The following is a 26019-nucleotide window of genomic DNA, read 5'->3' as shown; positions in this document are numbered from 1 at the left end:
TTTTGTCACACTTTGTAAATCTGGATTTTCAGCTCTAGCTGCTCATCAGAGATGACCTGTGCATTAACATGCAGAAAAAAAAGCTCCATAATTTCAACTTCTCACTCAAACCAAGCAATAATTTCTTACTGAAATTTTCATTTGTACAATTTAGATTTCTTTCTTTCTTTTAATAAATAGGCATTACTTTTTGCGTGATAAATGAGATGATTTTTTGGATGAAGATTTTAATATTGTGCAATATTTTGTGCATTTGTTTAATGCATTTTGTGTGTGTGTGTGTGTAATGAGAGAGAGAGAGAGAGAGAGAGAGAGAGAGAGAGAGAGAGAAAGGAGGAGAGGAGAGAAGGAGATGGAATGATTTGAGGCAAAGCTTTCATTAGAGTCTCATCTGGATCTGTAATCTCCCCTAAAACCACTGGTATAGAGGGTCTTAGCTAGAACACGATGAAATCAGTCCTATTCTTTTCAGGTAAAACCATTATATATGTAAAATTGACAAATTGCATGATTTTTTTGCACCTAATGACAAGTATAAAAATTAGAGCTTTGAGTAAAGAATATTGCAGTATCTTAAATTCTAATCTATATCATTTTGATTATTGCTGGGCACTATTTACTATATAATTAAAATGTGTAATTATGTTTTTATGATAGGTTTTCTTTTTACATTCTATATTTAATGTTAATGCTCCTCTAGACTATCAGTTAATTCTATTCACATTTTTAGTTTGCATTTTTATCTTATGTTCTTAATGAGTTTGCTAATGCAGTTTTTTTCCTTCTGTTTCTGAACCATTATTATAGTTAATGGAATGCTGGATTTTTCAGATTTCCTTAAGACTGTGAATGATGTTTGTTATTTGGTCTCCCAGGATCCAGGTAAAAAAAAAAACGATTCTTCAAAATTGCAGAAAAGAATGATTTTGATTGTCACTGATTTTAGGGTGGGATGGTTATATGAATTTATGTTTTTTTCAGATCTCTTACATAGTTTTTTCCCCTGTAGCCTAGGTTGAGAAAAATTAGACACGAGTTATTTCATAAAAGGCACTAAAAACCTGTCCACCCCAATGAGTATCCTAATTTTCTATCCATAATCTCCACTTATTCCTGCATGCAACTGCTAGATTTTCTTAACACACGATTTTTGTCATATCATTCTCCTGCTCAAAAATTTAGATGCTTTTCCTGTGATGAAATGAATGTGGTCCAAACCCTTATGCTTGACATCCTCACCCCCTTATAATTTTTCTTGCCACTTTCCTCTTGGTAGAATCTTTTCCAGGCAAGAACCCCATGCTCCAGTTATAGACACAAATGTCTATACATGCCAATTTCATTCTTGTTTCCAGGCCTTTCTTTGTTCATGTGTTTTTTTCTTTTTTTCCCTTTGAAATCTCATATCTGTTTTCTTCTCCATTGTGAATAGTACTTTCTTTGCTCTCTTTGGAATCTGCTTGTATTTCTCCCTAAAAATTTCCGACACTGATGGATCTCCTAACAACTTTTAGTTTACACTCCTATAAATAGCAAAGAAAGTGATTGGAAGAAATATTCATGTTACTGATAGAAACAGTGCTTCCAATATTCTGAGATCTCTAGGGTTTGTGACCTAATTTTAACAGTTCTTTGGGTTAAAACAAATCAAAACAAAAACCAGTTCCTTGGTTTTGCCATTAGGCAAGATCAAATTCCTATGATCTGTCCTTGGGATTATATATTTCTGTCAACCAGCCTGTATTTTCTTGGAATCAAGGATATATGAATGTGATAATCTTTATATACCTGGATAAGAAGCAAGAGGCAAGAAAAACTCTTTAATGTTTATTCATTAATGTAGTGAATGTTATTTAATACATTACCGTATGCATCAGTTAGCAATATAGATGTGATGCTTGGCTTGCTTTCCCTCTTTGAATTTCTTCCTACTTGGCATTTTGATTAACTCCTATAGCACTGGGTTTCCTCTTTGTCTACTTGGTTTTCAGGTTATAGCTTTTTCTTGACTAGATTTGTAAGTGTGTTTGGGTACCTAAGTACTGCCTGCTTGTCGAGCCACAGTTGAGCTATCATGTATTCCTTTGTTTTTCAAGTTCTGGTTTTCTATTTTGACCTTATTTATTATTTATGGTCAAATGTTCTGAGACCAACCAAGAAGTGCCAAATTTCTTTTCTTCCTCTTAAAACAGTATGCCTAATTCTCAAATACACTATTTTTAGTAAAATATCCAAGCAATATAATAGTATATAAATGTAAAATACCCTCTTTAATCCTTCCTATATTAAAGTTAATGTTGACTTTAGCATCTTTTATTATATGCATTTATGAATGTATATATTTACATATTTTGTAAGAGAAAATGAGTTATCAGTTACTAGGCAGAAGAGAACTAGAGTACCTGGGTCTTATAGAGGCAAGTGAAAAGATCAAGCATACAGTTAGAAATCAAGAGACCCTAAGAAAATAAAAGGGAAAAATATGATCATCTTATACTTTAAGAGAAAGGGATCATGCTATGTACTTTGTTGTCTAGCATGATTTTTTTTTTTTTAACTGAGTAATATGTCTTGGAAAGTTTTCCCCATGCCAGTAAGTGTAGGTCAGCCTTTTACTTAAAAAAAATTGTTTTTAAGTTTATTTTTATTTATTTTGAGAGAGATACAGAGCAAGTGAGGGAAGGGCAGAAAGTAAGGGAGATAGAATCCCAAGCAGGCTCCATGCTGTCAGTGTAGAGCCTGATGTGGGGCTTGATCTTACAATCCATGAGGTCATGACCTGAGCCAGAATAGTCGGATGCTTAACCAACTGAGCCACCGAGGTGCTCGATCCTTTTATTTTTTAATAGCTGTATGGTGTCTGAAAAATGTAGATGTACTATAATTTATTTAACTAATCCTTTATTGATTCTAATTATCTTCCTATTATAGACACTTTCACAATGAATATCTTTTCTTATATTTTATATTTTATACATATTTATTTTCACATTATAGTTTATATATGTGTGCTTGTGTCCTTAAGTTCCTTTCAAGGCAAAATTAGTTGCCAGTTATTAGGTAGAGGAGAACCAGAGGGACCCCTATGTGTGCATTGGGGCATGCCTTCAACACTCAGACAGATAGTTTTCAACTCTTCCTTAGCCTTCACTTCCTGCGTGTGTATATCCTCAACGTAAGCCAGACCTGAGAGTTCAGAACCTACTCTGGTATTCCTGGGTACAGACCTGTTTATGTGTGTGGCCATCTAGATGCTCAGGAATATGTTGGAACTTTTCAAAGGCCTCTACAGACGTCTCATTTCCCAGATTTTCCTTTTAAGCTTGTTTGTTAGCCTATTATTTGCCCCAATTGTTTTTTTTTTAATGGCATGAATCTACATTTATTGACTTGTAAATAGGTCCATGGCATATTTTTAGTGAAAAGGCAGTATACTATATGTACTGTTTTAATTGAGTGAAATGTTCACAATCGTTGATGAACGTAAAGAGACATAGAAAGGTATCCAAGTAGGATATTAATCAAAATGCATCATTTTTTGCATGCCCTGGTTGGGAAATTTGTGTTGCTTTTATCTTTCTTCTTTGTACAGTTGTGGGTTTATTTGATTTTTAAAAATCAGTGGGTCGGGGCCCCTGGGTGGCTTAGTCAGTGGAGTATCTAACTCTTGATTTTGGCTCAGGTCACAATCCCAGGGTTGTGGGATCGAGCCCCAAGTCAAGCTCCACATTAAGCATGGAGCCTGCTTGGGATTCTCTCTCTGTCTCTCTCTCTCTCTCTCTGTCTCTCTCTCTCTCCCTCTCTCCCTCCCTCCCTCCCTCCCTCCCTCTGCCCCTCTCCCCTGTTCTCTCTCTCTCTCCAAAAAAAAAAAATTTTTTTTAATCCTAAAAAATATTAGTATGTCATTGGAAGAGCAGCAATAGCATTTAAGAGCAGGGCTCCTGAATCTGACTGGTTTTTGTTCATTTGTCTCAAGTTTTTACTTAAACTAATTAGTTAGTATATAGTATAATACTGGTTTCGGGAGTGGAATTTAGTGCTTCATCATTCACATGTAACATCCAGTGCTTGCTCCAACTATTACCCACCACTTCAGACCGTTATAATGTTAACTAATTGCCTCTGATTGTGTTTGAGGAGTACTTCCAGGGAAAAGGCTCTTTGCCTCGGGCAAGCTTTGAGTCCGGTCAAATAAGGCAGCTTGGCAAGTAGGGTCTTCCAGGGAGCCACAAGACAGGTCTAATAATGACAGTTCTTAGAGAATGGGGCTTTGAAGAAGTTCCAAACTCATTCTTCTCCATTGGCTGTCAGGCGGCTGTTTTTCATCATGAGGGTAGGCTCTTAGTTTTCAAGGCTCCTGGGAAGCTGGGATGGTAAGATGGGAATAATGGCAAGCTAAAATGCCACAAAGCTCACTATTACTGAAGTTCAGCCGTTTTTCTGAAAGAAAACACTCTTTGGATTACTCTAAGCCTTTGATTTATAGCCAGAGTTTTGAAAAAAGTTGATTCTGACAGTTTGCGTCCGTGTTCTCACAGCTTTTATGGAGGAGAGGATTCCCAGAGGTCCTTCCTCTGCTACTTTTGCTCGCCTGGTCAATAACAACTGGTTGGTTGGATGAGTGAATAATGCCCAGTTCTTCCGCCATGATTGTGCAAATCTAAGAACTTGTGGATCACTAGGCTTGTTATATCCTGAATTCTGAGAAAATGTAGTCTGACAAAAAGTGATTCGCTCTCTGAAGTTGATTATGGGAATTGTGTTTCCTTATCAAATTAAGGGGTGCGGTAGTCGGAGGATCACTTAAATTTAGCATTAGGACACAGGTATCAATCTGTTTAGATTTTAAGGAGGACATCTGTTTAGGGAAAATTCTCTCATTAATATGAATATTTTCATTTAACTGTGTTCTGTCCAATTCATTTTTAAAAAATTATTTATTTAAAGTCAAATTAGTTAACATACAGTGTTGTATTGGTTTCAGGAGTAGAATCCACTGATTCATCACTTACATATAATACCCAGTGCTCATCCCAACAGGTGCCCTCCTTAATACCCCTCACCCATTTAGCCCATCCCCCATCCACCTCCGCTCCAGCAACCCTCAGTTTGTTCTCTGTATTTAAGAGTCTCATTGTTTTTATCTTATTTTTCCTTTCCTTCCCCTATGTTCATCTGTTGTGTTTTTTAAATTCCATATATGAGTGAAAACATATTTGTCTTCTTCTAACTGACTTATTTCACTTACACAATACACTCTAGTTCTATCCATATTGTTGCAAATCTTTCCAATTCATTTTTGATGTTAAGGACTGTTAGCATAAGAAAATGAAGTTTCTGTGGAGAAATAGAAGACCTTTAAATAGTGGTTAAACCATTGCTAAACTCTTTGTAATATAAAAAATCTGAAGAGAAATTTTGCATCTATTCTGTTCTTTCTTTTACACTATTTTTTCTAAATTACATTTTAAAACAATGATGCCCTCAAATTTTAGATTAAGCTGCCTTGCTATTATAGATTATACCACTGATAGATATGAAATTATTTTAGTTACAAGGCTTAACTAAGCGGTGAATACAGAATAATCAGATAATCCAGAGCTTTTTAGCACAATGCCTATAGCTTTTAGCACAATGTTTGGCATATAGATAGCATTCAATAAATACCACCTATCTTTGCTAATATTATATCAATAGTGATAATAGCAAATATTACATTTTATATTAGGAATGTGGTCCTAATATAAATTGGGCAAATGGAATTGGGCAAATGCCTACTTGCAGGTAAATTTTTAGAAAACCCTATGCCTATGTAAAGGTATTGTACCCTGGTAGGCTGTTGACACAAAATCAGCCCCTCCAAGAAAAGCTGTTGATTCTCATGATAAAATAACTTCTTTGTTTATTATATTTTTGCAGCATTCCAGAATGCCTTGAAGATTTTCTGTAGGATAAAAAGTGGTCGAGTTGCGACTGATGAACTGGCTGCTGTTTTGGATAGCATGGATATTCCTGTAATTCCTGAAACTTTTCCAGGAAGTGATAAAACATGCTAGTATAGACAGTGAGTTATTTGAATTACTATGTAAATATACCTTTCTTGGATATCAGTGCTCTGATTCATCCTTTATCTCTCCTTCTTGATTCTTACCTCTTGCCACCTATCAATGTTGCTTACTGGTGTCTGTGGTAAGAGATAGTCTAGAAAAATTAAATGAGAAATTTCTAAAATTATTAGATTTTGGTATGTTTGATAAAAATCTAAGAGAAAAATGTATTTATTTTCTTTTCAAACTTTCCTCTCTTTTCCATTTCTTGTTTGTGGAGAGATGGTTTCTTTAATGTCAAGGGCATTGGCTTCACAAATTAGGAGACCTAAATTTCTTGAATTTTTAACTTTATTAGATAGCTTTGATTACACAATCTTCTCATGCTATTCAGTTACTCTTTGCAAAATGTAGATTTTTAAAAAAACATTATGAATATATTTAGCAGATGTTTTGTATTACATGTTTATATGTCACCAGGGGTGTCTGATAATAATGGATTGATAAATGATTGATTCATTGATTATCCATGTATTTAATGAGTCAGTCATTTAATATCTACTGTGCTTGGAACTATGCAAGGTGATACAGAGATGAATAGAACACATTTCTTTTTCCAAAGGAGTTCACATTCTAGCGTGGAAAGAGTCAAATAAAATGAAAATTTAATGTCGTATATAGCAAATACTGTTACAGAATGTAGTTAGGCTGCAAATGTATACTGGAAACACCAGGGAAAGATAATCAGAGAATGTGATGTCTGAGCTAAATCTTGAAGGATCAATAGGGGTTAGTTGGTTGAAGGTGGTAATGAAGAATGAGAAAGACATTTTAGACTGAGGGAACAGTTTGTGTAAATATGGCAGGAACATTATCAGACATGGCATCCTTTTCCATGGGCTTCCACAGGTTTTTGTCATTTGTCAGTGGTGGCTTTTAGGGGGTCTTTGGTGGCTGGGATGTAGTGTGAAGATAGAACCAGGCTGCATGGATTTTAGTAGGTAGTCATTTATGGTGAGTTCTGGGTTGATAGACATAAGTGGAGGGATGTTCTGGAGCATAAAGATGCCCATAAAATAGGGATTTTAAAGCTTAATCTCAAGTCATATTATTAAATAGCCTTTAGGGCATGCTCTACCAGAAGCAACAGAAATTACATATGAAACCACTGTGGCTTTTTTTTTTTTTTTTTTTTTTTTTCTTTTTTTGGCTTATGGAATTCTGGTCTGGATTTCTAGGCTTTGTACTTGGGGAGCTAAACTGAAAAATTATGCTGATTTCATAGATTGTTGTAGGAATTAAATAGAACCCATTGGCACTAGAATAGTCTCAAGAAATAGGAAGCAGAAACCTGGGAATTATCCTTGACAACTCTTGTTTTCTCTGTTCTCCTCATGCAACCGTTGTGAATTACTATTATTTTAAACTTCTAGATATCTCTTAAATCTCTCTATTTTCCACCATTTCCTTAGTCCAAGTTACCATAATTTTTCCTTAGGACCATCACTGTTCATCCTAACAAGTCCACCCACATCCAGTCTTTTTTTTTTTTTTTTTTAATGTTTATTTATTTTTGAGAGAGACAGAGACAGAATGCGAGTGGGTTAGGGGCAGAGAGAGAGGGAGAATCCGAAGCAGGCTCCAGGCTCTGAGCTGCCAGCACAGAGCCCAACGGGGGGCTCGAACTCACGAGCTGTGAGATCATGACCTGAGCCGAAGTCGGACGCTCAACCGACTGAGCCACCCAGGTGCCCCCACCCACACCCAGTCTTATCCCCCTTAACACTATGGCCAGAATGATCTTTTCAAAACACACATCTGTGGGGCGCCTGGGTGGCTCAGTCAGTTAAGTGTCCGACTTTGGCTCAAGTTATGATCTCAGGCTTGTGGTTTCAAGCCCCATGTTGGGCTCTGTGTTGACAGTTCGGAGCCTGGAGCCTGCTTCAGATTCTGTCTCCCTCTCTCTCTCTGCCCCACCTCCCCTCTCAAAAATAAATAAACATAATAAAAAAATAAAAAAAACCCACACATCTGATCATGTTACCTCCTTGCATAAACTCTAATAATACTTCTTGGGATGAAGAGCCCTTTAAGGTCACGTACAAGGACTTGCAATGTCTGGCCTTTACCTTAGATCTCCAGCGTCATCTCAGACCACATTCTGCTTTGCTTACTGTGCCCTCTTAGAGTTTCAGTTATATACCAGGCTTCCTCCTGCCATAGCCTTTACATATATTCTTTTCTTTTCCTGGAGCATTCTTTCCCTCCTAGTGAATTACGACTCATACTTTGGATCTAAACTCCACTCTATTCTTTAAGGATGCTTCCATGACTTTTCTGACTAGGTCAAGTTCTCATACACTCTCACAGCACTAATCACAGTTGCAATTTTTATTTCTTATATTTTTAAAAATTTTTTTCATTGTTTATTTTTGAGAGAGATAGAGAAACAGAGTGTGAGTGAGGGAGAGGCAGGGAGAGAGAGGAAGACACAGAATCTGAAGCAAGGTCCAGGCTCTGAGCTGTCAGCACAGAGCCCAATGCGGGGCTCGAACTCACAAACCACGAGATCACGACCTGAGCCAAAATGAGACGCCCAACCGACTGAGCCACCCAGGTACCCCTATTTCTTATGGTTTTGTGAAGATCTGTATCTCAAATAAGACTAAATACCAAGAAAGCAGATATCATGTGTACTTTTGCTCAATATTGTATCCTCAGTACTCCATACAGTGCTTGTGGCACATATTAACTGCTCAACAAATATATGTTGAATGAATTAATAAGTCTCACCCTTCACTCCATCTCCTCCAACCAGAGAGAATAAGATTTTTTCATTTTGTCATTTTTAATAACCTGGTTGTGACTTAAGGTAAAATTCCTCATAGGGGAGGTCCTTGTCTTTTGACTAGGAAAATCATTTTAACAGGTATGTTTGATTATGAGAGCTAAAGCCTATTGGGAGATACCTAGTTTGAGCAAAAAGGTAAGGTAAAGTACTCTATATAAGACAACAACAGGAACTTAGAATACAACAGTGGCTAATCGGCAGCTGGAAGAGGAACACTGAGGGAACCTAAGATTGGATGGGGGTCTAGCAATCAATAGAGAGTGGCTGTAGAACTTTAGGACAATACTATGTAGTGCTTGCTGTGCTATAAAGAAATCCCTTACTCTCATTAATTTCAAGTTATCTAGTAAGAGTTGGTTATATACAATAGCCTTGTGTTAGTCATGTGGTGGGTGGATTTAAAGGAAAAGGGTCTGTAGGTTCTGTGTTAGGTAGGCTTGGGGTGGAGAGAAGATAGCACCTATAGGATGTGATAATGTGAGAGAGATCAGGAGTCCACGGGAATAGAAAAAACGAAAATCAACTGCCAGAGTATAAAACACTCAGGAATCTTCAAATTTTGGAGGGAGTATTGATTGCTGTTCATATAATGTATGGTGTGGGGTCGGGGCTATTTTACTTAAACATTAAAGGAAAGGACACCCTCAGAATGCCAAAAGTTTTGGGTTACCCCGGTAAGAGATATGGATTCTTCTGTAACAGAATTTTGAAGTAAGGAGTGATATAAGTCGGTTATCCTGCTAGTAGAAGTCGTAGCACCCTGGTATAGGTACTGGTTTTTTTTTGTTTTTTTTTTGTTTTTTTTTTTTTCAACGTTTTTTATTTATTTTTTTTTTGGGACAGAGAGAGACAGAGCATGAACGGGGGAGGGGCAGAGAGAGAGGGAGACACAGAATCGGAAACAGGCTCCAGGCTCCAAGCCATCAGCCCAGAGCCTGACGCGGGGCTCGAACTCACGGACCGCGAGATCGTGACCTGGCTGAAGTCGGACGCTTAACCGACTGCGCCACCCAGGCGCCCCAATATAGGTACTGTTTTAACATCTTGTTTTTGTATTTGGTTTGGTTTTTTGGAGCAGTACTGATAACATGGAGAATATCTTCATGAGTATGCATGATGAAGAGGAATGCTGCTGGAATTTGCAAGGAAGTCCAATAAGCATTTGCTTCATTAAGATCTGGCAAGAGGAATATGGAAAATCACTTGATGACAGTTCTGGTAGTTTGGTTTCTGAGATAGGATATTGGTGCAGTAGTTTTTTCTCTCGTGGTATTTACCGATCTAGTAATTGAATTGGGTGAAAAGTAGTAACTAGTACGATTTTTGATGAGAAGGTCTCTGATATTGTGGAGCTATTGTGGAGATTATGGAAATGTGTTAATAGTCATTTAACACCTTCAAAGTAATGTTGCCTTGAATATGACTTTGATGATTAGGATACTTTTTTTTCACATTAGATAGTTACATTTTCCAGGTTGAATGGAAAGGAAAGTTCCAATATGAGCTTCCTCCAGAAGGACAAATGTAAGAGTGGGAAGCTGTTTTGAACTTCTCTTATGAAGTAAATGCTACCTGTAACTGTACTGATTGTCTCAGTCTCAACCAGGAATTATTCATTGAGGTTTTGATAAGCTAGATAGGGGTCAAAATAGTAATTTCAGATTCTGTAATGCTTATTTGGCCACCAGAGACTATATAAATGGGTAGTATTTGTCTTAGATGTGTGTGAGAAGTATTTGTCATTGCATAGAAGAAGGAATAAATTTGAGCGAGAGCTAGTAAATCTATACATGGTTGGCTACTGCATGCTCACTGGTCAATGTTGGACCTCTTTCCAGAAAGGGGAGTTCTTTAAGTAGAGACCAGATATAAACAATACAGCCTTCTCCATTGGATTAATTTTTGGATGATCCAACAGAAACTTTACACTGATCAAATTCACGAGTTTGAGGGTTGAAGCCTTGAATTATTTTAGGACTTATGCTTTGATCTAAGAACTTGGGATATGGACTCTACAGAAGTTCCAGAAGTTCACTGGGGTGTTAGAACCACAATCAAGAACAGAATGAGAATAAATACCAAGAAAATAAAAAAACAGAATGTAAGAGTGGCGCCTGGGTGGCTCAGTCGGTTAAGCGTCCAACTTCGGCTCAGGTCATGGTCTCGTGGCTCGTGAGTTCGAGCCCCACGTCAGGCTCTGTGCTGACAGCTCAGAGCCTGGAACCTGCTTCAGATTCTGTGTCTCCCCCTCTCTCTGCCCCAACCCACTTGCATTCTGTCTCTGTCTCTCTCAAAAATAAATAAACATTAAAAATAATTAAAAAAACCCCCAGAATGTGAGAAGCAGTTCTAATCAGAAGGCAACTTAACATCAATTGGTGTAGCACTTCTTTGGTTGGGTCAAATACTTACTTGCTTTGCAGTGATTTAAAGTCCTGGACCTGACATAGCTTACCAATTTTCAAAGAAGCAGAATGAATCAATCTTACCCAACACCAAAACCATAGTGTATATAATAATTCTTGGACTCAAAAGGCACATTAAAAACTGGCATCTTCTTTTCAGGGTCTTTGCTTATGCTTATAACTGAATAGTTGATTTTTTAGGCATAGGCTGAAGAACAAACCTAGTATTTTTATAAGTAGGTAAGTCAACACCTGGTCTTTCTCACCTTGAATGTCAAGCGAAGTTAGACATTTGGAGGCAAGAACTATTGGGTGTCCAATTGGAACAACATTATTTGAGGTCACTGTCTCTGACCCCATTCTCTGTCATACACTGTCCAAGAAGGAAAATGGTTTTAGACAGAGGCAAGGGAAGGAATGGTAGAAGTTATAATTATGGGAGTGCTGTACATGTGTAAGATGCTAAGTAAATGGTTTACTGCTATCCACAATGTAGACATTGCATGATTCTTTACAGCCTTTAGTATATTTATTCATTCAAAAATATTTTTTTTATTTAATTTTTTATTTTTTTAAATTTACGTCCAAATTAGTATATAGTGCAACAAGGACTTCTGGAGTAGATTCCTTAGTGCCCCTTACCCGTTTAGCCCACCCTCTCTCCCACAACCCCTCCAGTAACCCTCAATTTGTTCTCCATATTTACAAGTCTCTTATGTTTTGTCCCCCTCCCTGTTTTATCAAAAATAATTTTTAAAAAATAATTTTTTTAAAGTTTATTTATTTATTTTGAGAGAGAGACAGTGCAAGTGGGAGAGAGGCAGAGAGAGAGGGAAAGAGAGAATCCCAAGCAGGCTCTGCACTGTCAGCGCAGAGCCCAGCGTGGGGCTCGAACCCATGAACTCTGAGATCATGACCTGAGCCCAAATCAAGAGTCAAACACTCAACTGACTGAGCCACTCAGGTGCCCCTCAAAAAAATTAGTTTTTAAGTGCTAGGAAGTATATAATTTGCTAGGCATTGGGGAAACAAATGACATCCTGTACTCTTGAAGAGCTCACAATCCAGTGAGAAAGACAAAAGAGCTAAAACTTGAAATTCTACCTATAGTAAATTCTCAAAACACTATTTGTTAAATGAATGAAATATTAACCTGATTACCTAGCTGTGGAGCTTAAAATGTGACTAATTTCTTTTGATGGGAAACTCTTTTATTAAGGGAAAAAGAAAATAATGGTCTTTTATGTTTCAGTGTATACTGAGCTATTAACAATTCTAGATATTATTCACAACCTCTGTTCCTACTTTCACACATCTCTGTGTTGTTTTTGTATTAGAATGGGATGGAAACTAGATTTGTGTTCAAAAAAGAAATAACAGCACTTGAACTTACTCTTTCTATTACAGGTAACCACATGGTGGATATTAGAGATATTCTATTTATTTTGGATGAACTACAGCACCAGTATGAAGATTTTTGTAAGTGAGCTCTTGTTGCTACAGCAAGTTTTATTTATAAATAAATTGCCTTTAAATTAAATCCTAATTTGTAGGTTTTATCATATGGAATCTGAAAGCCTTCTCTGACCCCATTAACTCTAACTCTTTTAAATTTTTTTTTATGTTTTACTTATTTTTTGAGAGCAACAGAGACAGAGCGTGAGCGGGGGAGGGGCAGAAAGAGAGGGGGAGACACAGAATCCAAAACAGGCTCCAGACTCTGAGCTGTCAGCACAGAGCCCAACACGGGGCTCGAACTCACAGACTGCGAGATCACGACCTGAGCTGAAGTCAGACGCTTAACCGACTGAGCCACCCGTGTGCACCCCCCCCCCCCATTACTCTAACTCTTTAGATAAAAGTTTAAATCCTAAATATACCTAATCAGTATTGATTATGTAACTACCATAATTTTCTTTTATCTTTCCCTTAATATTTTGCAACATGAAGTCAACTTTAAAACAAAATAATAACACTAAGAAAAAAAATGTAATTTGCAATTTGTGGGTCATTCTGACATCCTGACATTGACAGTTAAAAATTTTTAATATAGGGGTGCCTGAGTGGCTCAGTCAGTTAAATGTCCAAATTCGGCTCAGGTCATGATCTCATGGTCCGTGAGCTCGAGCCCCTCATCAGGCTCTGTGCTGACTGCTCAGAGCCTGGAGGCTGCTGCAGATTCTGTGTCTCCCTCTCTCTCTCTGACCCTCCCCTGCTTGTGCTTTGTCTGTCTCAAAAATAAATAAACATTAAAACATTTTTTAAAAATTGTTTTTAGTATATTATTCAGTATCATTCATGATTAGTTTTGTTTTTCTCCATTAAGTATGTTTTTAAAAATCTCTTCCTATTACACATGGTGTCACTCCCTTTTCTTTCTCTGTCCGGACATCCTTTGGTCAAGATTATCTATGTGTATAATTTTAAGCTCAATTTGGCTCAGTTGGTTGAGTGTCTGACTTCAGCTCAGGTCGTGATCTCACGGTTCATGAGTTCGAGCCCCGCATTGGGCTCTGTGCTGACAGCTCAGAGCCTGGAACCTGCTTCGGATTCTGTGTCTCCCTCTCTCTCTCTTCCTCCCCTGCTCACAGTCTGTCTCTGCCTCCCTCAAAAATAAATAAAGATTTAAAAAGATTAGAAAAAAGAATTATATAGTTCTAATAAACTTGCTACAAATAGAGCAGCCTCTTGCCTGATCCTTTCCTCAGTTTCTCCAGAGGCAAACATTTTAGCTGATTACCTGATATTTGTTTTCATGACTGTAAATAACATGTTTGTATTGCTTCTTGTTGATTTTTTAAAATTTTGGGTAGACCTAGTAAACTCCTTAATATGAAAAATAAGGATTTAGCTCTGTTTCATTTTCCCTGTCCCCACCATATCCACTTCCCATACCTATCCATCCTCCTAATATAGTCATAGGGTAATTGAGTAAGTTTTAATTCTGTATTTATGTTAATATATTTATGTACACACTATTCGCTGCTGAGCCACATGTAAGTATCTTGTGGCTGCTTTCTCTTTCTGTACAATTTTTCCCTCTTTGAGTTGTCTTATTTACTTATTTGCTTGGTTTAAAAAAAAAGTATATATATTACTGATTGAAGCTTAGACTCTGCCAACTGTCTAAATATCCTCTTCGTAAGTTTGTCTGCACAAGGTATTCTAGTAGTTTTGTCTTCTTGAAGAAATCTTCTTTAGAGTATTTTGATGTTCTTCAGTATGAATTTGTTGCCCTCTACATTTTGTGTGCAACTGTCATCTTGAGATGTTTCTTCATTAACATGCTGGAGACTTTTCACTTCTCTCCTCCTATGACAGATTCTGTCTTCATATTTTATTGATAGTTTGGGTACAGAATTCTAGATTGTAAATAATTTTCTATGTTTTCTACTTTTCAGTATTGCCATTGAAGTGCAAAATTTTCTGACTCTTGACTTTGACACTGATTTTTTTTTTTTTCAAGCATATAGGATATTTTCTAGTCTTCTGAAAGTCTCCTTGAAAGAAGTTTCTTTGTAACGATTGTGCTGAATACAGCGTCCTTTGATTCTGGAAAATTAAAATAATTTGTTGATGATTTCCTTTCCTCTATTTTTTCTGTCTCTGTGGAACTCTTGATATTTGGATATGTGACATAATGGGATGATTCCTTTTTTTTTTAACCTTTTTCTCTTATCTCTTTGTTATGCTTTATTTATTTATTATTTATTTCATGAGTGAGAGTGGAAGAGGGGCAAAGGGAGAGGGAGAGGGAATCTTAAGCAGGTTCCACACCCAGCGCAGAACCCAACATAGGGCTCAATCTCACGACTGTGAGATCATGACCTGGGCCGAAATCAAGAGTCGGATGCTTAACTGACTGAGCCACCCAGGTGCCACTCTTTGTTATGTTTTCTGAGAGAGTTCCTTAAATTTATCTTCCAATGCTTCTATTTAGTTTTTCATTTGTACTTTTAAATTTCCAATAATTTCTTTCCCCTCTGTTATTTTATTATAATATCCTCCTCTTATTTCATGAGCATTTCTATTGTTCCACAAACAATATCTTCTGTTGCAACTAAGAACTTCTGTTGCAATGCTTTTGAGATTTCCTTTTTCATTCATATTCTGTCTCCTCCAAGGTATTTTTTTCTGTTTGTTTTTCATTTTAGGAGTGTTCCTCAAATGTCTGGTGATCTTTGGTTGTCTACTCATATTTGAGAATGGTGAACTCAAAAGCTATTTGGAAGCTCTGAGACTGAGGGCAAAACTAGCTGATTATGAGCTGTAGGATAATGATTCTTTTTTTTTTTTTTTTTTTTTTTTTATTTTTTAATATATGAAATTTACTGTCAAATTGGTTTCCATACAACACCCAGTGCTCATCCCAAAAGGTGCCCTCCTCAATACCCATCACCCACCCTGCCCTCCCTCCCACCCCCCATCAACCCTCAGTTTGTTCTCAGTTTTTAACAGTCTCTTATGCTTTGGCTCTCTCCCACTCTGGCCTCTTTTTTTTTTTTTTCCTCCCCCTCCCCCATGGGTTTCTGTTATGTTTCTCAGGATCTACATAAGAGTGAAACCATATGGTATCTGTCTTTCTCTGTATGGCTTATTTCACTTAGCATCACACTCTCCAGTTCCATTGTAGGATAATGATTCTTAACCAGAGATGATTCGGAGATTTCCCCCGCCCCCCGCCCCGAACTTCCCCTTCCCCCAGGAACATTTGGAAACATTTGGAGACATTTTTGGTCATCACAATCTGTATTACTGGCATCAAGTGGTGAGAGGCCAGGGATGCTTCTGAGTATCCTACAATACACAGGACAGCTCTCTCAATAAAGAAGTATCTGTCTCAAAATGCCTGTACTGCTGAGACTGAGAAACCCTGCTATCGGGTGGTCTGGCTGGGCTATTTGCCTGGAAAACCCTTAATATGACTGTCTTTAGGGTATATTTCCTTTTGAGATGGTCAGAGTGTTCAAAGAAACTTTGAATATCCTTCCCGCAGGTATAGCCTTGCTTCATAGAATTCCAGGTGTTAAATAAGACGAAAGACTGAAGTTCCCATTATTCAGTGTAAGCCTCCCTCCGAGTTTTGCAGGTAATACTCCTACCCTCTATTGTGTTTAGTATTCCATAATCCAGAGCCCTTGTGTTTAACCCTTTCTGATGAATTGTCACTTTCCTGCTGGAGTAGGAGAAGATCAATAACTGGCTGTGCCCAGTGGATAAAAGTGAATATCTGGCCGTGTGAAGAGACCCTAGGTATCAAATTACTACTTAAAGGGATTTTAACCAGTTCTTTCTTTTTAGCTTCACTCTTACCCTCACTTTTAGAGATACCTAAATGCTACTAATTTATGAGCTTTTGGAGTTTTTGTGTTATGAACTGGGTTGCTTCTTGGCTTTCCCCATTCTGCCTTATGGTTCAGCCTTTTCAGGTCTACTAAGTTCATCAGCTTTCCAGATTCCAAAATTTAATTGTAGTAGTTTCTTTTCCTCTTCTTTTTTGTTATTATGGATTTGTGATGTTTTAAAAATTCCTTTAGTTTATTTTTGAGAGAGAGAGAGAGAGCGAGCCGGGGAGGGCAGAGAGAGGGGAAGACACAGAATCCAAAGCAGGCTCCAGGCTTCAAGCTGTTAGTACAGAGCCTGATGTGGGGCTCCAACTCACAAACCGCGAGATCATGGCCTGAGCTGAAGTTGGACACCTAACTGACTGGGCCAGCCAGGCATCCCCAAAATTCCTTAGTTTAAATGGAGTGTTTGAAGGCTGTTCAATTTGCTATTATTACCTGAACGTTTCAAAGTTTATTTTGAATTCTAATTTTGTCTTTGATGTGGAAGTTTTTTCATTAATTTTTCTTTTCTGACATAGATATTACTAATAATCACATACCCACTCCCATGCATAATAATTCATGTTATTCATTCTTCTGAATCCTTGCTGATTTTTTTTTACTAGTTCTGTTATAGAGAAAGGAATATTGTCTCCAAATATAATTGTAGATTTGTCTATTTCTCCTTTCAGTTTTGTCAGGTTTTGGTTCATGCATTTTGAATCTCTGTTGCTAGGTGAATTCACATTTAGAATAGTTCTATCTTCTTGGTGAGCTGATTCTTTTATCATTATGCAATATGTATGTGATCACTGGTAATTTTCTTTTCTCTCAAGTTTACTTTTTCTGATTCTAATATAACTCCAGTTTTCTTTTGATTAGTGCTTAGATGGTAAGTATTTTCCATCCTTTTACTTTTAACCTTCTTATATCACCAGTTTTGAAGTATTTTGTAAACCACACAGAGTTGGGTGATGTTTTTTGTATTTATTTGTATAATTCCTGTATTTTAATTGGAGTGTTTAGATCATATGTAATGTAATTACTTATACATTCAGACCAGGTGTACCATATTATTATTTGTTTTCTATTTTTTCCTCTGTTTTTCAACCATTTTCTCCCTTCTTTTTTGGGGAGCATTTTTTTAGTATGTGAATTTATTCTATATGTATTTTCACTATATCTCTGTATTTTTCCAGTGGTTGTTTTAAGGATTATAGTATACATACTTAACCTTTTCTAGTATGCTAAAATAAATATTTTACCACTTCAAGTGGAATATAGAAGTTTTACCCTTATATAGATCTTTTTACCCTCCCTCTGTTAAGCTGTAATTTTATTATGTATTACCACTATACACACTGAAAACTTCAGACAATGTTTTATAAGTTTTGCCTTCAATGATCAAACATATTTTAAACTTCTAAGAGGAGAATAATAGTCTATCATAAAATCAAGTATTATAACATTTGAAATACTTTAAAATGTGTTATTCAAATGTAAGGTACTATTCTGAGCCATCAGATGAATTTTATAAAGGAAGCCCCAGTGGGACATTGTATTAATATTTTTCTGAAGAGGTTATTTTATATACAAACTATTTTTTCCCACAAGTACTGAGAATCTTTAGGAGGGTAAATATTTGTATTCTGATGTTAAATGAAAAACAATTTTTTTAATGTTTATTTTTGAGAGAGAGGGAGACAGAACGTGAGTGGGGGAGGGGCAGAGAGTGAGGGAGACAGAATCTGAAGCAGGCTCCAGGCTCTGAGATGTCAGCACAGAGCCCAATCTGGGGCTCAAACCCATGAGCAGTGAGATCATGACCCGAGCCGAACTGGGATGCCCAACGAACTGAGCCACCCAGGTGCCCCTGTATTCTGATTTTATAAATAAAAATTTCCCCACTCCAACTTCCTTATACTTCAGTATGCTCATAACTAAGGGATTTGTAGCTGTATTGGCATATTTAGCCTATAATCTTTCAAAATTGGCAGAGTGGGGAATGAGAACTACAACCTTCAGTAGGCTATCACTTTTGATTTGGTGCAACTTCAAATAGCTTTGGATAAAAGAATTTAAATATATTAAACCAGAAGATTATATTTAACCTAGTTAATATTTCAGTCTTAGTTATCAGCTCTGTTAGTTTTTCAACATATTAACCTTATTTAACTTTTTAAACTTTGTTTATTTAAGCAATTGATAATTTCTTGAATAGTTTTCATGAGGACTTAGTTGTTACTTTTTAAAAACTATTACAAATGGTACAGGTAAATAGAATAATTAAATATGTTTCTCTTGCTTAGCAGGTATGGAATCATCTGCCTTGGATGAATCTACCTCAAACAGAAAGTTATCAAATATATCAGAATGTTATCCACAGTATAGGATGAAAAGCAGTTTCTCTTCCAGACTACGTGAACCATCATTATTCCCAAAGTTAAATGGAAAACACCTCCAATATCATAAAATTATGGAGGATAATGATTACCTTGAACTTAAAAGATCAAAAAATCCTTTGCAAATAAAAAAATTCCTAAATGGGGTTGATAGCAGTGATACAGGATTCTGGGAACCATATTCAAAGGATGGCATAAACTTTAAGAAAAGTTCAGAGAAGATTGAAATTCATGACTCAAAGTCTACGTCACATAGCTTGAAGAGCATTACAAGCCTCAAAAAGTCTCTGGATAAAAGTGATAATTTTAGTATCCCGAAACTTCAGAAGCCAGCTGTGAGAAGGCATTCCAGCCTCCTAAAACGGGTTTCGTCGAAAGAAAAGATTGCAGTGAATGCTCTGGGTCAGTATCATATATGTAAGTCAAAATATAGGTCCTTGAGTTCTTGAGTCATCACAGAAACAAGCTGAATTAACCATTGATTAGACAGTTGTTTGCATTTCATTTGTCAGTGCTATTGAGTAATCACCACTTCTGGTATATAGATCAGTGTATACAACACAGTGGTTTTAAGTTGTGCCTTTTTAGATGGTTGTGTTCCCTTTTTCAGATGCCTAACTTTGACCAAGAAGTTTATTCAGAGATTAATTCAACTCACTCAAGTTCCCTAGAAATAGAGGGCCTGTTTTCTTTTGGAAATGCTTATTTTATAATTTTTAAACTAAATATGTAAGGAGTCTATGTGAAATTTTTGTTCAGGTTCCGTAATTTAAATATATGATATCCATATCCAACATGATATGATAATGCTTCAGATATCATCTCTTTTGGACATGGGAATATGAAGAAAGATAAAATAACTACTATTTTACAGTTTGGGTCCCCAGGGCTTTATGGTCTTTCTCAAAGATGAGCAAGGTTTTCCAACCAATATATAGTTTCCTCCTTCCGTGGTACCTCTATCACAGAAGTCCTGTGTTTGGAACTTAATTAAATACTCCTTCCTATAGTCCTTGGCTGAAGTTACTCAAGTTGTTTATTTTCTTGAAAGAAACTTATCTTTTTATTGCATTTAATATTGAAGGTAATTGTTAAAATGAGTGCTTAGTGAAATACTAGTGGTTCTTACACAGTAATACAAATTTTAAACAACTCAGTTGAACAGAAAATGTGCTCTTTTAAGGAGGCACAACAATGTTCTTTCTGATTCCTTTACTGATACACTACTATTACTCTGTGCCTCATTCCTAATTCTGAGTTCTTTATATTCCAGTAAGATTAAAACACTTGTTAAAGGAACAGTGGAATAGTAGGCATTTAGCCCATGGGTAGAAGCAGCCTGTGGAAGAAAGTGCTTATCTATCTTGCTGGTGTCGCCAACCTTTGCCATACTTAATATTCTTTGTAAAGAGAAGTGTGAAATAGTTTATCTGGTATAACTTCTCAAGATAAATTGATGGTAATTGAGCATTTCTGAAATGTGACTGTCATTTGATATACATTTTAAAAACATTTTTAACTTTTCATGTTATGATAATTTTTAAATCATAAGAATTACACAAAGGGAAAGACATTTCTATATACTCTTCATCTCGTTTTCCCAGGTATTAAGATCTTGTATAATCACAGTACAGTGAACTAAATCAGGAAATTGACACTGATACAATATTATTTACTATTTCATCTGAAGACCTTATTCAATTTTTTTCAATTGGTCCATAAATGTATTTTTCCTGGTTCAAGGTCTCATCTAGGATCACACGTTACATTCAGTTGTCATGTGTCCCTTAGTCTCCTCTGATCTAGGATAGTTTCATGACCATGACACTTTCGAAGAGTATTGACTAGTTAATTTGTAAAATGTCCCTCGTTTTGGGTTTTCCTTATATTTCTTCGTAAGTTCAGGTTATGCATTTTTGGTGGGAATTACAGAGAAGTGATACTATGCCTATCTCAGTGCATGATATTAGGGGACTCATGACGGCCATGCGTATCTACTGCTAAGATTTTATGATTTTGAAGATTGTGAACTGAAAACATGTAGCCTAAAATGATGGGAAGGGGAAGAACTCTCATTGTTTGCTTGGAATCCTGGAATTTAGACAAAACACTTTGTTGTTGTGATCTCTTGAACTCGTTCATTATATTTTAATCAGAACCAAGCAGCATTGGCTGGGTCACTGGAACAGGCTGTTCCTCCAAACAAGTAGTTTATAAACATTTATAGAACTTCAAGATTGTTTTCTGTTTGAGCTATATGGGAAATATTTAGGTATAATGTAAGCTACAACAGAAATATGAAGAAAAAAGCAGTCATATGAGGTAATAATAATTAGATAAAACTTGTTTTCTAATTGCTAAAGACTTTGGGGGCTAATTATTGCTTAAGACACATAAATTCTGTGGCTGAATAGTCTTCTACATTTTGTATATTTACAAAACATCTGTGAAGCTATCAATAAACTCCAAGAAAATTACATTGCTGCAGAAGAACTTCAATCCATTTTGCCTTCAATAGGAGTTACTTTATCAGACAAAGAGTTCAAGGAGATTGTGGCAAAGACTACTCAAAATGGTGAGACTGATAATACCAAACTTTTTGAAAAAATTAGATACTTTTATGGGATAGTATTAAATGATGGAGTAAGTTCTCAACTAGGAATGGAACAGAATGGGCCATGCTAAAGAAGATTCTAAAAGAACAGATATAAAAATGGAAAGTGGAAAAAAAAATTCCTGGAAAATCTGCCCTAATGCATTGGTTTGGAGGGACTAGGCCTTTTATATCTCAGAATTGTTATGTAACACTCTATCACTATCCCTAGCTATGCCTTCCCGTATGGGACAGGTACTGGAAAGGCTGGCCCAGTTGTAGGGAGGTTCAGGCAATAAGAGCACAAAATCCAAGGGGTACAAAAATCTCTGAGCAAATAGCCTAAAGCATCCAAGAAGAAATAACCGGAGATTCCAAAATGGTAAGGAAGTGCTACAACTAGGAATTTAGGGCTAATGGTACTTAACCAATCAAGGCAGATGATTAGCATCTAGATGTTAAATAGCATATCCCGGTCACCAGCCTAAGTTCAAGGCAGATTTTAAGTTTCCAGGAAGAGCTTTTGTATTGGAGAAGTTGTTTTATCATTAAGTAAGACCCATCCACAACAGAAGTTCAGCTGAGGAGAGGGCAGAGGCAACATTTTGGGGAAAGACTGACTTGGGAATATGTTAGAAATGAATTCTTAGAACCTGAGCAAAATTTCTTAGCTAAGGCAAATGGGAAAGAAGATTAAAAAAAAAAAAAAACCTAAGGTGTAGGTGCTACTAAAATTATTGAGCCCTTTCATGTTGCTTATCAGGATTGGTAGGATCACTGTGGAGGGTGTATATCTAAAAATAGGTAGTTAATTGGATCAGCTGATAGTAATGGGGACACTTGGGTCTGTCAGGATTGGTCAGTATTGTCAAGGTGTCTTAATGGATAGCATTTTGACTGGGTTTTCATGATGGTATGAAATAGACTCCTTAAGTTTCTCATGGTCCATCTATATGGTCACCTTTCCTTTTTCCTATATCTATCAAAAATTGAGGACCTAGCTCAGTCCATTGCACTTTATAATAGGTATTTAAAAATTATTGAGTAATTATCAAAATGAAACGAACTGACCTAATTCAGAGACTCATCTAGGGAGACAGGATATGAAAGGAGAAATAGAATTATGATGAAGTGAAGAAGTAATTTTTTTCATAGTTGTATGAAACTATGAATTTACCTTTTATGCAAAAATATAAAGAATGCATGATCTAAAGTCTTTATTTTACAGGAAATGGAATGGTGAAGTTAGATGACTTTATGAGCGCTCTCTCCAAGGAGCAAAGTCTTCCTGAATGTGATGGTAGGTAGGAAATTTATTTTAAAATGATTTGGAGGAAAGAAGTGGTTAGGTTGAAAAGAGGTTCAACTGAACTGAGTTTGCTTTTTGGGTAGATACTTAATAGTTCTGAAATTCTCAGGCAAGCCATGAAAACTTGATGTATTAGGGTAGTGATAGCTAACTTGCTTCCCTCACAGAATTGTTAGATGGATTTTAAAAACTGTAAAGTACTACATAAATGTATAGTAAGGTAATGAGGGATTCCAACAGGTGATTAGCCCCATTTTTAGCAACTGATGGGTGATTTGATTTTTAATTTTTTTATAAGGAACTTGTTTGAATGAAATACTGGTTTTGTTTCCCTTGTTTTAGAACATTTCTAAAAAAACTGTATTAAGCTATAATTTACATACATAAAACTCACTCATGCACTAATTTTCATGAAATGTATAGAGTCATACAATCAACACCACAATCAGTTTGTTAAAAATTTTGCTTGCAATGATTTGGGTTTTTATGCAAATAATTAAATATTTTTCAGCAAGATTAAAATGAGAAATGAAAGATACTAAGCCTTGCTGTTTTTATTTCCTTTTGTTTATTCATATGCTAAAAATGAAAGATAAGCTTTTTGTGTCTTCCCAAAGGATTTCTCAGATAGAGAAAAATTAATCCAAAGGAAGAGATTTTTCTCTTATACTTACATGAAGTCTCATGTTAAAAACTACATTATTGTGGCGCCTAGGTGGCTCAGTCCATTAAGCGTCCGACTCTTGGTTTCGGCTCCGGTCATGATCTCACAGTTTGTGAGTTCAAGCCCTGTGTTGGACTTCTTGTGGGCAACACAGGGCCTGCTTGGGATTCTCTCTTTCTCTCTCCGCCCCTACCCTGTGTGCTCTCTCTCTCTCAAAATAAATAAACTTAAAAAAAAAGCTACATTATAATTTGTCAGTTATGATGAATTGCTTAAGTGGTGTTCTTAAAGACAATATTAGCAAATTTCTTGAGTGCTTTACCTTGTAATCATTCATTCACGAACTTAGTCACCGTTTCATTGCTGTTTTGTGAAGTAGTGTCGTGGTTGTAGCCGACTTCTCCCTCCCATTTCCCCCGTTATACTGTTTTTAAAATTTATCTTATTTTAACGTTTTATTTATTTAAATAATCTCTACACTCCACATGGGGCTCAGACTGACAACCCCAAGATCAATTGTCTCATGCTCTTTGGACTGAGCCAGCCAGGTGCCCCTAAAATTTATTTTTAATGGTGGTATCTAACACGTAACATAAAATTTGTCATCTTAACCATTTGTAACTGTACAGTTCAATAACATTAGGGTTACGTATATTCACACGGTTGTACAACGAATCTCTAGAACTTTTTCATCTTGCAAAACTGAAACTCTATACCCAGTGAACAACAACTACCCATCTGTGCCTCTCCAGCTTCTGACAACCATCATTCTACTTTCTGTTTCTGTGAATTTGCCTACTCCAGATACTTGAGTGGAATCATATAGTATTTGTCTTTGTGAATGAATGGCTTATTTCACTTATCATAATGCCCTCAGGATTCATCCATGTCGTAGCACGTGCCAGATTTTTCTTTCCTTTTCGTGCTAATATCACATTGCATGTATATGCCACATTCTGTTTGTCCATTCATCCATTAATAGACACCTGTGTTGCTTCTACCTCTTGGCAATTGTGACTAGTGCTGCTGTGAATGTGGGTATGCAAATACCTCTTTGAGCCCCTGCTTTCAATTCTTTGGGATATATAATCAGAAGTGGACACAATCCAGGTTTGTAACGTTTCCTTCACTCCTAAAATTCTCTTGTGCCCATTTATCATTAATCTCTACCTCCATTCCCAGGCAACCACTGATCTGCTTTCTGTTTCCATAAAGTTGCCTTTTTTTAAAAAACATTTAATATAAATGAAATCATAAAACATGTGGTCTTTTGTGCCTGACTTCACTTTTTTTGAGGCTAATTCATGTTGTTGTATGTATCAGTAGTTTGTTCCTTTGTATGGTTAAATAAGTCCATATTACATTTTATAGGTATATTCCATTTTGTTGATGATTCACCAATGTATGACCTTTGCTTATTTGCAGTTTGGGACTGGTATGCGTAATGTTGAAATTAATATTTGCATTGCAGTCTTTCTGTGGACATGTTTCCATTTCTTTTGGGTAGATTCCTAGGAGAATAATTGCTAGTGTATATGGTAAATTTATGTTTTACTTTTAAAGAAATTACCAAACTGTTTTCCAAAGTGGCTATACCATTTTCATTCTCACCAGCAATGTGTAAGGATTCTGGTTTCTTCCTATCCTCCACATTTAGGTATTATCTTTTTGTTTATAATCATTATAATTAATAATTGTGTAGTGGAATTTCATTATGGTTTTAATTTTGCATTTCCCTAATGACTGATAATGTCAAGTTTATTTGCACATGCTTACTAGCTGTTCATATATCTTTGGTGAAATATATATTCAAATCTTTTGCCCATATTTAGAATTCCATTTTGATTTATCTATAGTGTTTCAGAGTATATCTCTTTTAAAGTTGTTGCTTCAGGTATATATACATAACTTATCACACTATTGGTGTCATCATTTTTCCAGTTCAAGTGAAATACAGAAGCCTTATCTCCATATACATCCCTCCCTCCTTTATGATATAATTACCTTAAATATTTCCTTATATATATTTAAAACCACATCAGGTGGTATTATTTTTACTTCAACCATCAGACTTGATTAAAAAATTCAAGAGAAGGAAAGCCTACTATATTTACCCATATTTTGACTTACCATTTTCTTTTTTCCTTCTTGATATTCCAGAGTTTTTTTGTTTTATCCTTTATTTTCTGTTTAAGAACTTCCTTTATCCATTCTTAGGTCTATTGACAACAAATTCTTTTAGTTTCCTCTCATCTGAGAACATCTTGATTTCCTCTTCATTCCTGAAAAATAGTTTTTCTGAATATGGGATTTTACGTTGATAGTTCTTTACTTTCAGCACTTGAAAAATATTGTGTCACTTATTTCTGGCTTCCATGGTTTCTGCTGGAAATTCTGTCATTCAAATTGGTTTTCTTTCCC

At 36.2% G+C, this 26019-nt stretch overlaps 1 pseudogene; it reads left to right on the top strand.

Annotated features, from left to right (window-relative positions):
* Positions 1-26019, top strand: part of LOC144615253 (EF-hand calcium-binding domain-containing protein 13-like) — a 99011-nt pseudogene that overhangs the window by 27550 nt on the left and 45442 nt on the right.

Source organism: Panthera onca (genome assembly GCF_046562875.1).
Source record: "Panthera onca isolate mPanOnc1 chromosome E1 unlocalized genomic scaffold, mPanOnc1 haplotype 2 h2.Chr16_ul_6, whole genome shotgun sequence".
Taxonomy (NCBI): Eukaryota; Metazoa; Chordata; class Mammalia; order Carnivora; family Felidae; genus Panthera; species Panthera onca.
This window is presented reverse-complemented; position numbering and strand designations above follow the sequence as displayed.